The sequence below is a fragment of the Brienomyrus brachyistius genome, chromosome 10 (genome assembly GCF_023856365.1).
Source record: "Brienomyrus brachyistius isolate T26 chromosome 10, BBRACH_0.4, whole genome shotgun sequence".
NCBI classification, from domain to species: domain Eukaryota; kingdom Metazoa; phylum Chordata; class Actinopteri; order Osteoglossiformes; family Mormyridae; genus Brienomyrus; species Brienomyrus brachyistius.
This window is the reverse complement of record NC_064542.1, coordinates 2,487,473-2,500,597: the sequence shown is the minus strand read 5'-3', so window position 1 is coordinate 2,500,597 and position 13,125 is coordinate 2,487,473. Positions and strand designations below refer to the sequence as shown.

At 41.2% G+C, this 13,125-nt stretch overlaps 1 protein-coding gene across 3 annotated transcripts in view; it reads left to right on the top strand.

The window, feature by feature from the left end:
• Window positions 1-3,736: 3,736 nt before the first annotated feature.
• Window positions 3,737-13,125, top strand: part of LOC125751083 (serine/threonine-protein kinase PAK 3-like) — a 35,433-nt gene continuing 26,044 nt past the window's right edge. Inside the window, exon 1 of one of the 3 annotated variants that reach the window (XM_049029597.1) lies at window positions 3,737-3,804. The gene's annotated coding sequence lies outside the window, so the exon portion shown is untranslated. Of the gene's footprint in view, window positions 3,805-5,582; window positions 7,410-13,125 lie in introns of those variants that run through there. The other 2 variants (XM_049029596.1, XM_049029598.1) reach the window with 2 other exon arrangements.

Sequence of the window (13,125 nt, the reverse complement as noted above, 5' to 3'; positions counted from 1 at the left end):
CAGGAGCTGAAACATTTACGGACAAATATCAAGCTCTTGGAATTTACACAAACGTCAAACGTTAAAATAATATTTGTAACAAAATGAAACAAATATTTGATAACATTTTGAGGCACAGTTGCCACTAAGAATTTTATCAAAACACATTAAATTATACTATAAACATATGCGAATAAGTATGACTGTTTATTTAGGTTTTATTTGGTATTAGTCTACACCAGCGATTCTCAACCCGTGGGTCGCGACACAAATTTGGGTCCCGGCAAGTTCTGAAAGGCGAAGGCAGTTGGAAATGTAAGCGTTTTTAAACCAGCAAGCTCCCATACTGATGCACGATCAGATTTCCCAGCCCTAGTCCTAGAATTAACCTATATTAACGGGTCTCGGGGCTGCAAATGCTTAGTGCGAAACAAGTGAAAATCTAAGAAGCCAAATCACAGATGCTTAATTTAAAATTCACTGGCACATCCAATCAGATTCGTGCGACAGGCATTGATTGGCGTGAATTGCAGAGTGCGCTGCGTGTTTGATTATAGCGTTAATTTAAACCCGATATAGGGTCGCGAATTAGCTGGTACGAAAAAATTGGGTCGCGCTGCACTGGTATACACAGATTTTACTATTTTTACCCTCTTTATCAGACTACCCCCTGGTGGTCATAGTCGGAAGATCATGTAAATTGACAGCAGATTCAGCCTTGTTGTCAAATACCAGCCACGTGTATTCGGCGGAACAGAACTGGCTAACTACATAATTAAAATGATCAATAAATGTGATATACGTCCTTTTTAAATTTTACAAAAATATGTTATCAAAATTACATTCGACGTTGTGCTCTATTTTAAGAGTTATTGACCTTATTAAGATTAATTTAAGCTCCTGCATTTACAGTTTTCCTGATTAAAATCAGGCTCTAAAAAATCAGCTTCTAAAAGTTAAACGGGAAAACTGTGCCATTTCGCCTGATATACAGGAATCTGGCTGAGCAAGGCCACAAAGAACTGGGTACGTATTGCTGCATTGTATTACTGGTGACTATTCTGTCATCACAAGCTGCTGGTCTATTTGCTAAAAAAAAACAACCAATATGCTGTCCTCTGGGTGAATTAACAGATAGGAAAATGTTTTAACTGCATTTAATGTGCAGTAAATACCTGCTGGGTTTCGTAGTCTTTACCTTAAAATACAGCCAATCCAGTAGACAGAATCGAAGTCAAATGTGCAGATAAACAGGCCTACCCGCACTTAGTCATTTTCGCCAAAAGAGGGCGACCAGCGGCTAGTTTCTCCTCCAAAGTGTACCGGGCAGTCTGAGCCGAATGAGCAGACGCTTATTCAAATGGTGGCGTATATGGACTCTTTCTTGCGTCTCTTGATGACAATCCAGTCCTTTCCCTACCTGCTGTATGGGTTTTTATAAGCAAGGGAAGAGACAATAGTGATTTTTTCTGTATTTCCTTACATCAGTCAACATTTACATCAACATTACCAACCCTAAACAAGAACAAGACTATTTGCAGTGCTTGAAACTAGTCCTACTTATACTATCCTTTAATTGCTTCTAGTTCTTCCGACTGTCTCCATACCTTCACAGTACCATCTCTCGCTGAAGTCACACTCATGCAGAAGATTGCATGCTATGCCAGTGTTTCATTTTAAACTTATCGTTTGGTTCTATGTCAGTCATTTCCGGCTGAGCGCGGATTGCAGCCATACGTGCACTGTGATTCACTATAAACTCACAGACGACCCTAGTGGTAAAGAAACACGTGAGCAGGGAATAGATAGAAATTTCAAAAAGACCATTTAACATGCAATGTGTTACAAATGTGCAGCACCCAATAAACGCGATGCTTTATTGGTCAGATGCGACTCCCTCGACTTTTCAATTTTTTAAATTCTCCACCTTGTTTTGATGCTGCGTCCCTCTTTCTCTTCTTTTTCCTTTCTTTTCCTCCCTTACCTTTTTGCTAGGAACATTACCTTATGCAAAGTATTATGAGAGATCGTAATACACTGAACTGACAATAACGATGCACAGTTCATACTACCATAAATTTTATGACATTGTTACACTTGCTATGATTTGTGATGGTTGTAAAATTGGTTATAACATGTAAATAGCAAGGCAGTGTCGCAAAGGTATTCTGACTAACATAAACCCTCCGGGTACAAAACAGTGACTCAGTCTAACTCGGTTTGGATGTAAAGCAAAAAGAAAAAAATCAAATATTAGTATTTGTACAGGAACCTGTCAAGCTGCCAGCTGTAAGACATAATTTTCCTGTCATGGACTGCAGCGTTCTCGAGGAATCATAGAAAGTGAGGAATTCACTGACAGCATAAAGAGCTGGAGCAACGCTCAATAATGAAATAAAACTTAAAATTTGCAAGTCAAATTTTCCGCATGTTCCCCATATAGACACGTAGATGTAAAAAAGAAAAGTGGCAATAAAATTCCTAAATAGCATAATTTCATGATGGGTATCTATCTATCTATCTATCTATCTATCTATCTATCTATCTATCTATCTATCTGTCTGTCTGTCTGTCTGTCTGTCAGTCAGTCAGTCATAGGGGTAACAGATGTAGATGGTAAGGTAAAATATATAAATATATGAAGTTATAAGGTGTATGTGTGTGTATATATAATAGTAGAGCAGATTGTGTGATATGGAGTGTTCCTTCTGACTGACTGTGAAAACAAGCACATGTGACTGTGATTTCCCAAAAGGCCTTTTGAGCTTGCGTGCCGCTGACGTGACTGAGAGCCTGGTGCGCTGTAACAGTTAAATGTAATGTAATATCATCACATTCTTCAGGGGCTGTGACAAAATGTCCAGAATAACAAAGAATTACTTTGCAAATATAGCTTTGGAGATGGGAATAGAAGATAACTAAGCCCTGGACCCCTTGCAGCAGCCTGTTTGTTACAGCAATATTGCTGTGGAACAATATAGGGACCACAGGGTTAAATTGCAGTACGTCTGCATAGAGAGCATAGTCAACCATTTATTGGATGAACAGTTTTAATGTGGTACAGATACAATTGGTCTTAATTATTAGCCTAAGCATAATATTTTTAGACACAAAATATGATATCACCAAACAACTATGCTGTGTCAAATGATTTTTATTTTTTTTATTTTTGTGCATTTTTCAGATCTTTTCTTAACGTTCCAATTAGTTACAAATCTAATTATAGTTTATAATATTTAAATATGCATCAAATTACTCATTTAAGTAATAATGTTGACTTGCTAACATAGCAGAAATAAAACAACAGAACTTGGAACTTGTTATGGTAATTACTAACGAGCTCTTAATGGACTTCGAAACATTTTGTCATCTATAGAAAATGTATATTGGGAAACAAAGTGAGTAAGGCACTCCTGGGGACCGTGAGCTGAGTGTTGGGGTCCACAGCACTGCCTGAGTGTATATCAATGTTTCACAGTGTTTCAGAACAGGTATAAGCAGTAAATGTAATATATACATGACCGACCAGTGGGAAGAAACAACGCTAGTTTCCATGACAACTACCACAGTGATTCATCTGTCATGTGGTGGGATCAGTTCCTTCTATGGGCTGTTGAATGGTCAGCAAGGCTGATCTGCTTCCTCTCACAGTTGTCCCCAGGCTGTATTTCCAGAATATTCTTTCCATACAGACATGTGGTCCCTCCCCTCTTTCTAAAACATTTTAGATCTTGTATCTTTTGCCTGTGTCACATCAGGAGAATCCAGCTGAAGGTCTCTAACATTTGCACTAAGTTGTGTGTCATGCAGCAGCCAATATATATGGTGATGTATTATTTTTTTCCTTTATTAAAAATGTATTACAACCTTGGAAGTTTTGCCATTTTGGTGAGTGAAGATATTTGGTCTTTTAAATCTCAAAGGAAAGATAAGCATGTAATGTTTTGTCTTAGCTGTACAGTCCGCGAAAGTATTACGGAATGATAAAACCATAGAAATTGAATCAATCAGGCACCCTTTGAAAGCTAGAAATCCATACTTATTCCTAAAGAAATTAAACAGACTGTTGAGTGTTTAACCAAGATTAGCAAGAGATCAGAATGGAAATCCAAAAGCTTTAATACTACAGATCTACTTTCACTTCATTTATCCATCCGTTCATCCATCCATCCATCCATCCATCACACCATCCATCCATCTTTGAATAGCTTATCCTTCACAGGGTTATGGGTTCATATTTTTATTTTGCATTTCATATTGCAAAAGCTGATACAATAAATCTCTGATCCATCAAATATATTGCTTGTTTTGGTTAAAGGTTGAAACTAACCCTGGGGCTTTAATTTCATGAAATATTAATCTGTATTGGCCTGTGGGGTTCATTGTTCAGAAATTGAGGTGACAGAAATGCATTAATACTACATTGGTTGGCTTCATTCAAATAATGATGTGGTTCTTATATGTTTAGTACAATGGTCTTTGGAAAATGCTTATTAGCTGTGTATTGTTGTATATTAAGAGAAACCTTTTTATTTTTTAAATTTCTATTTGGCCAAATTGGTATTCCCTTAACGCCCTGCGGTGTGTTGGCAGCTGCCCAGGTTTGGTTCCCGCTTGCTCCCATTGTTCCCAGGATAGGTCCCAGTCCCCCCCCCCCCCCCCCGACCCCGGTTGGGATTAAGCGGTTGCAGTGATGGATGGATGGTATTCAATTAACTCTAGCGTTCATGAGCACAGAAATGCAGATGATTCGTTTTTACTCAGGAGGATCAACAAAGGAAAACAAAGGAGTCTTGCAATCGCACCGAGTACAATAACTCAAACCTTGCCCATCCCCCAGAAGATAAGAATTCGAGTCACTCTGTTTTTCCTATAAGTGAGAACACCATCAGGGATAGTCACGACAGCTTGTCCGTCTTTAATAGCAAGTCTGTCACTGTTTTTGACAGATCTCTAGTTTAGACAAGAAGCTACACTTGATCACTGAGTTAACTGGTAAGCTAACTGGAGATCCAGGCAATTCCCTAAATTTCTATGGCAGGCAGACATATTGTTCGGCGGCACTGCAAGCGCTGCTAAGCTAGACCAGCAGAAGGATAGGCTAACTAGTCGCCAGAGAGGAGACTGGGAGAGGAGCTGATCTCCAGTTTTATACTTGATGTAACTAGGGGAGCAGCATGTGGCTCAGTGGGCTAAGCCTGTGTGCCTGTAATCAGAAGGTCGCAGGTTTAAACCCAGCCTCAGCCTGTGGGTCCTTGAGCAAGGCCCTTAACCCCCAGCTCCCTGGGCGCCGCTACGGGTGGCAGCCCTTCACAGACAAGTTCCTCTATGAAAAAAAGAAGAGGAAGTTGTGGGAGGCGTAAAGACAATTTCCCTACGGGGACGATAAAAGTATCTATTATTATTATTATTATTATTATTATTATTATTAGTTTCTCCTGCAGCCCAGGATCTGCTGGTCCTGCATTCCTTCCTTCAGGTTCTGAAACCAGTGGTTCCCTGGTTTCTATCCCACAACAGTACCTGATGGGCTATCCAATGGAATGACTTTCAGTGGGTATATTTGGAACCTTGTATTGAATTAAGTTAGGTAACCGTTATGTGTATTGTTGCTATGGACTACTTCACAAAGTAGGCTGAATGCAGTCCCAGGCTAGACTGCCAGCACGACTGCTGACAAACCTGTCGAGGTATGGAGCTGCTTTGAGGTACCGAAAGCACATTTTTTAGGGGTAAGGAATCTGTTAGCATTCTGTTAGCATTCTGGGGTCTGGAAGAGACTGGGTTACTATGTTACATTCACATAGTTGCATCCCCATACCTCTCATGTCTGAGCTACACAATCCAGTAGATTTTTACACAACAACCAGTAGATTTTTACAACCAGTACTCCCTGGAGAGGCTGGATAGGAGTACCAGCACCACCTTTGGTAATGTCTGGACTCCACCCATTAATTTCCCAGAAGGCAGCAGGTGCCCGACAGAACAGGGCCTACGATCCTTGCTGCAAGTGGCGGCTATTTCAACAAAGAGAAGTTGCTTGAGTTTATACATCGTTATGAAAATGAGGCTTTCCAACAAAGCTCGTCAGCTTTAGTGGGAAGGGGCCCTGTACTGCGATAGAAAGGCCCTCGGGTGTATGATGTCCCATATACTGTAGTCTACACAGTGCCCCCTTTCCACCCACATGTTCCCCTATGTAGGACTGCCAACTTTGGTCAGATGGCTGGAGTTAGATTTGCAATTCGAGACAAGTCTGCACACACACGCATACACATTTACATGTATGTTACGTTTATAATGGAATAATAAAGATTTGTTGTATGATTTCTTGCATGAGAGTCTGAAAGTGTGAGTGAAGGTAACTCTGCATTGTGTACCAAAGCCATTCACTCCCAGACATTTGTGGATTCTATAATACCTGCCTAGGTAGGCAGACAGGGGTAAAAAGAAGCCAGAGAAACATGCCAAACTAGGACTGCAGGACTAGGTGGTGAACTTTCAGGGTCTGGATGACCCATTAGTGTCTGATTGGCTTCTCAACATCCCAAAACCTCCTACAGCTGTTTAAAATGTTATGGATTTTCTTATTTGTAAATAGTTTCTTAATTTTGTTGGATTTATTCTGATGAGAAGTGTCTACAGATGCACCCAAGACTCCCCTCCTCTCCTTGTTTTCCCTCATATACGTGTGTGATTAGCTACCAGGAAATGCTACCAATTTTGCAGCTGAGTATACATTCATTGCCTCCTAAGATTCGGTTAGTTAAAAAAAAATCCGGAAATTTACTGCACACAGAAAACAAAAGGGAATGTTGTTCTTCATAATACTGCTAGTCTAAGTTTTCTAGATTTCAGACAGAATGGCAATTCCTTCGTAAAGCTAGTCATGGAACAAAATACTCGACATATGTCGCAGTGATGGTGACAGGTATTGCAAATTATTAATTTCAATCCATCTAATTACTGATTAACTTTATAGTTTGTTTTTTATGAAATTGCATGAAAAATGTTTTACATATAACAGTGATAAATTATTTCTGTTTCACTCTAATTCTATTTCATGATTTACATTAGTAACATCAACTACCTACATACCGTTAGCTCTGCCGTTTCACCACTAACAAAAAAAAACTAACCCCACCGTATATTTATACCCCAGAGTTCTCGGCATTAATTTCATATTTAGCATCCACCAATGGCGTGCGGCTGCGCGGTGACGTCACGGGCTCGGAGACGGCCAGGGGCTGGTGGAGCATCCAGGCTGCCGGAGGAGCTGGGCTGCGGGGTCAGGAGCCCGTCTGACAACGGGATGGCTCTGTCCATGCACTGTCTCTAGGATTTTTTTTTTTGCATTCCGGGATGTACTCCTCAGAGAATGCCATCCAGAGTCTGAACGCACAGGGAGAGCATTTCAATATGAGATTCAGGTAAATGCACTCGCCATTTTAACGTTATAGACGGCGGTCTTTGCAGTTGCGTCTTTTTTCTCATTTCTGTCACATTATGTCATGAAAACGGTAGCCCAGGCTAGCTGAATCGTGGTGTTCAGTCAGCGAAAGAAAGGCGAAAATGTGTGTATGCTGCAATTGCGTTTTCGGTTATTGCTTGCTGTGGTTTTTTTTTTAAAGTGATCTGTGTAGATGCTCCTTTCTCCTGATTGCATTTTGCGAAAGCATCTTTGTTTATGTGGGAGGTTTGATTAAGTACGGCGATTATTGTAGTGTTATTTTAAGAGCCCTGTCTCTCTGGAATGCCACATGTAATCAGAAAGATATGTCGGAGACCGAATGAAGGAATAAAAGCGGACTGGTGTTCCCCTTTATTTATCAAAGGGGTTTTAATGGAGGCTGCTAGGTACAGTTCCACACCTTTGTTTCCTCTCTTATGTCTATATACGAATTTCGCGTGGGGATTTTCAGGTTTTCATCGCCTCGCTTTAACGGTTTCTTAGTCTATGTTTGTAAAAGACTCAGTATTATGGCCTGGCGTTTATACACGGTGAAGCAGAGACAATTCATAATAGGAGGAGGGATGGGGGTGGGCATTTTTATGACTGTACCTACCCATCGCGGGCCTCGGATGCTGTGTTTTCAGTACTGGGGAGTATCAGTCAATTTGCACCCATTTGCCGGTGAATCAGTGATCGGTCAGTTTATCTGCGGCGGGTGACCGTGAACCAGGCGCTGCCCCGCTCCCGGGGGACGCGTGGAAGTCGCTTCGCCCCGGCGATCAGGGAGATGGGAGGCGGTGGGAGGGTGGCTGTCGGCTGGGGTTGCTGTGTCATCATCACATCAGAGGATGTGGCTTCAACCTCCTCACCCCCCCCCCCATATCTTTCTACAGGCTGTGGTCCAATAACATCCATGCCTGTAGTAGTCATTCCAGTCCCATAGCCCCTCAACACCCTCATTCTGATATTCACCACCCAACCCCCATTCTTTCAGACAGAAAACCACTAAACCAGATGTGTTGCTGAGGAGCATACATTAGACCCGTTCACTTGTTTATTGCCATTAAAACAAGTCAGATAGGCAGCATATAAAAGCATGGGATGGTATATAGGCAAATTCTTTATTTTTACCACTGTGGTGAACCTGATTGGTTATTAAAATAAGAAAGAGCCAATTAAAACCCCCACAGCTGTTTGTTCAGGCTTTGTTTTCTGGTGGACATTTTGGACTGTGTTTCCAATTTTGCTTAATATTTTATAATTACGGCCAATGATGAGGTCTGTGTGATGTGTGTCTGTAACCTGGGATTCATAATTGACTATCCATTTGATATCATAAATGGTCCACTTAAGGCTAGTACTTAAGATTGTGACATTTATATACTTGAATGCCTTATTTTGTTACTTTTGGTTAGATTCTCAAAACATTCAATTCTGCCATTAAACTGTAGCTATAACAGTTTTTTTATTTCTGTGACCAAGTAATGCTGTTTTCTTGGCTACATTTGCTCAGGTTTAAGTAATTAATTTACTCCCCCACCCCAACACTAATTTGCATAATTATATTTTCTTATGAAGAAGGTATGAGGTTTTGTTTCTTTGTTTAAAACTGCCAAAGTCAGTCTGAAATCAATCAAAAGAGAGATTTGCATTTTATTAGCAATGGTTTTCCTTGAATTTATATTACTGTTATTTTCTTCTGTCAAAAGCATTTTAGAGCTGTACTCATCAGATTGGATATTTCAGCGATTTCGGTTAAAGGACTTGTGGCCTCAGCAGAATATTACTGCAGGAGTTGAACCAGCAACCCCCAGATCCAGCATTGTGCCCTTAACCCCAGTGCGAAATGCAGTGCTTTTTCCTGTTCGTAAGGCAGCATCGAAAAACACAGTTGCAGTTTTTATTATTTTAAAACTGGTCCTGCTCAGCAAGCTCTACTCTTAGATAATCCTGTGGCAGACAAAACCGTTCAGAGCTGCAGCCGGGCCTGTTTTAAAACGTGAACCTCTTCACTTCACTGTGGTGTTTGTTGACTCTCACCGGCCGGCTGCCAGTCAATAATACCGAAAACAGTTCTTTAAATATCGACAGCTTTCGTCCCCATGGCGATGGGGAGCTATGTCCTCATGTTTGGATTGTCATGCACAGATGTTTAGAAATGGCACAAGGCTCCTCTGCCCCACTCCCTTGGTGTTATTGGGGTGAGAAATTACCAGAACTTGTAACGCCCATGGAACGGGGGGTGAATAGATTTATGGCTGTTTTGGGGGGAGGTTCTGAGTTTCCAGTCTCGAAATGCAGGCGAAAACTTGCATCATCTCATGAGGTCTGGCTGCTTAAGTGTTCAAGAAGCCCTCAATGGTCGTTCATCAGACGTCTCAGTATCTGCCACTTGAAAATGTCTGTAATAAAAGAAATTCCTATTGAAAAATCATTCTAAAATATCACAGTAAACCAATTAGCTTGCTTGGTTCTCTCTTTCAGAGATTAATCTCTTGTAGTACAAGAGACCACCCTACACCTACTCAAAACTACTGCTTTCTCACATGACACAGCAAACGCCACAATGATTATTATTGTTACTATTGCTATTGATATTACTCAGTAATGAAAATAAGATATTAATTATAATAATTATTATTGTTATTATACAGTAGTAATAACAGTAAATGCGTATGGTACTGTTATACTGTACCTTGAGTCAACGAACGGCTGAAGCCAAGCAATGTTTTCATGAGAGTCACAAAGCCGCGCATGCATTCATTATTATTTCACTCAGATTTTTAATATAATAGGCTTCATGGCAGTTCGTGTGTAAGTACAAGTTCTCTGTAAGTCAAACTGGGGACTGCCTGTATTATACGAACTGCAGAGGTACACAGGTGGCTCAAGGTTTTAGACCTCGGAAGCAAACGCGGAACTTGGTACTTTTTGTGCCCTAGCTGCCCCTGTCTTCTTAATGCCAGCATCTTGGTTGTGTCACAGAGATTATAGCAAATTTTGGTTGTGTATTCCTGAGCACCTTGGTTGCCTGCCCGCATCTGTCTTGATTTTGTGTAATGGTGTGACAGCTAGCTGCAAAATACGGTTAAGATGCACTAACATGCCGTGGAGATTAGTGTTTTATTCTGTCTTATTATATGTATTTTTAACGTAGTGCTGACTGTCATGAATAGACTAGCTTATCACAGGCTGGATGTCGATATGAACCACTGACCTCGTGACGTTCGTCACCTTTCTTTGCTTCTACTACGCTGCCTCTTGAAGGCATAAGGAGTGTTTAAGCGCAGAGGCGTAGTGCCATGTGACTTGTGGGATTCTGGTCATATGATACCTTGTTTGATACCCATTTAGTGCCTGAAATAAAATGGACCATCGAGCTTGAAAGGCGGCCTTGTCTCCATTTAACCTAGGAGAGTCAGGTGGTATTCAGTACACCCCAAACCCCCCCCCCCACCCCCTCCATTGCCCACTGATGCTCCAGAACTGGGCCGGTTCTGACGGTGCCAGAGGGTCTGTGGGGTGTCATTGGGCTATTTCGGGTGGGACGCATGTGCCGCAGACTGACGGGAATGCGACTGCCGTGGCGATGCAGTAGCGCAGGGTGTCTGGTGTAACACCCCGTAGACCCTGACATCCATGCGAAAGGCCCCCTTGACGTCCACAATCAAGAAGCAGCTTCGCTGTAGCTCTCCTTTATGTTGGCTTGTAAGATAATATATTCTGTAATTCATCATGTAGCCTTTATACAGCCATTGAGTGAAACGAGCCATAAAGCACAAATTTAGATTTTCAAGATGACTAGTTTTACATATTAAATTAATGTTAAGGCACACAATTGAATTATGGTAAGTTTATTTCTTTGTGATGAATATAAATCCATTCCAGACATAGTTCTGCATTAAACAACTTAGTCCTTAAGGCTTACGCATTCCTTTTGCCTTTCTTAACGACGATCCCGCTATCGCGTTTGTGTGACTCTCCCGACACACAGGGATGAATTACTTTCATCTCTTACTGCTTTTTGACATCATCCCTGCCAAAGAAGCCTGTATCCTTGTGGTGTGTATTGTTCAGTCAGGGGGCGGGGGCTTTTGGGACAGCCTGGTGCTCAGAGGTGAAGCTGTCGTTCTTTCCGCCCGCGGCATGTATGCAGCAGGAGATGAGTGCCGGTGCTCCCTTGTCCTCTGTAGCCGAGAAGCGAATTTCAGATTACAAGCCCGCTATAGTTTCCGTCTCTTCTAGGAATACAGATGTGGCAAGATGCCTCCAGCAACTTCTGATCTTATTAAAAGCGAAACTGAGGAATCTGCTTTTATAATGTCGGTGCTTGATCACTTCTCCTTCTCACCCTCTCCTCTCTCCATTTTCTTTGCACAGTGTAAAGCCGTGCAGTGGCATCTTTAAGTATTTGTGTTCATCAGTGGATCCTTCAACTAACGGGCAGTCGGAAGTCTTGTTTTTTTATGCCTGTCATGGACGTGCACATGATCATAGTCACCATGACCTCTCATTTTGTTTTTATGTAATAGTGATTAATGGTACCACGGTATTATGTTCTTTAGACTGCGTTAGGCAATTTGGGGAAAAGCTCTGAAATATCTGTGACTTTTTTGCAAATGCTTGTAGAATAACATGCGATATTTAAAATTCAAAAAGTATGATCGTGGGCATAATGGTAATGAGATGTGGGCTTCGTCCCGACAACCCTGACCTGGATAAGCAGTTAAAATATAGATGGATGGATTGATGTATTTGGTCATTGTTAGATTTCAGGAAGCCACATCATCACCGATAATGAATTATATGAATAGTTATGTATGCATATTGCGAGAGGGAGCTCTGTGATATGTAAAATGTAAACTGCAGGCTGGTGTGGGAGGGTCCATTTGAAGAATGTTGCAGCCTCAGTCTACATGTCCTTCCTTTCCTGTCTGTGTGCTAAATAGGTCAGCATCCTATGCTTAAAGCCATTGGATAAGGAGATTCTGCCCACTGAGCTTGTGGCCATGTTTCAGCTTCCCTCTGACTAGTGGGGAATGAAGAGGGCAAAGTGATACCTGCATTCATGCGAAAAGGATGCCTTTCACCTATACCAGTGTCTCCCAACCCGATCCTCTGGGACCCCCGTCCATGTTTTTGCTCCTTCTCAGCTCCCAGCCAGTCAATACACACCTGTATTCAGTGTTCCTGATTGGCTGGGAGCAGAGAGGGAGCAAAAATGTTGATTGTTTGGTCGCAGAGGACCGGATTGGGAAACTCTGATCTATGGTGTTTAATGTTGAACAGTCCAGAGTTCAGTGAACTGTTACACAGTGACTTCTGAGTGACAGAAGAAAGGACAACTGACACAAAAAAGAGCAAAAAATCTCAATTTCCTCCCTTTATTGAAAAGAGCAGGCCTTTTTGTGTTAATCTGCGTTAATTTCATTTCATCTGCATTAAGTTAAGATTAATTTCATGATAGAATAATTTTCAGCTCGTAAGGCAGGGTCTATTCGTGCATTATTCTGACAAGCATCATAGTTATGGCTATTTAATGAAATTAAATTTTACTGAATTATATGAATAAAACATTATTATATTACAACAGAAGTAAATGAGCAAATGTTGCTGTATTTTTTTTTTTAATTGTTATCATTGCTGGCAACATAAATGACTCTCCAACAGACATTATTTTATTATTGCTTCTT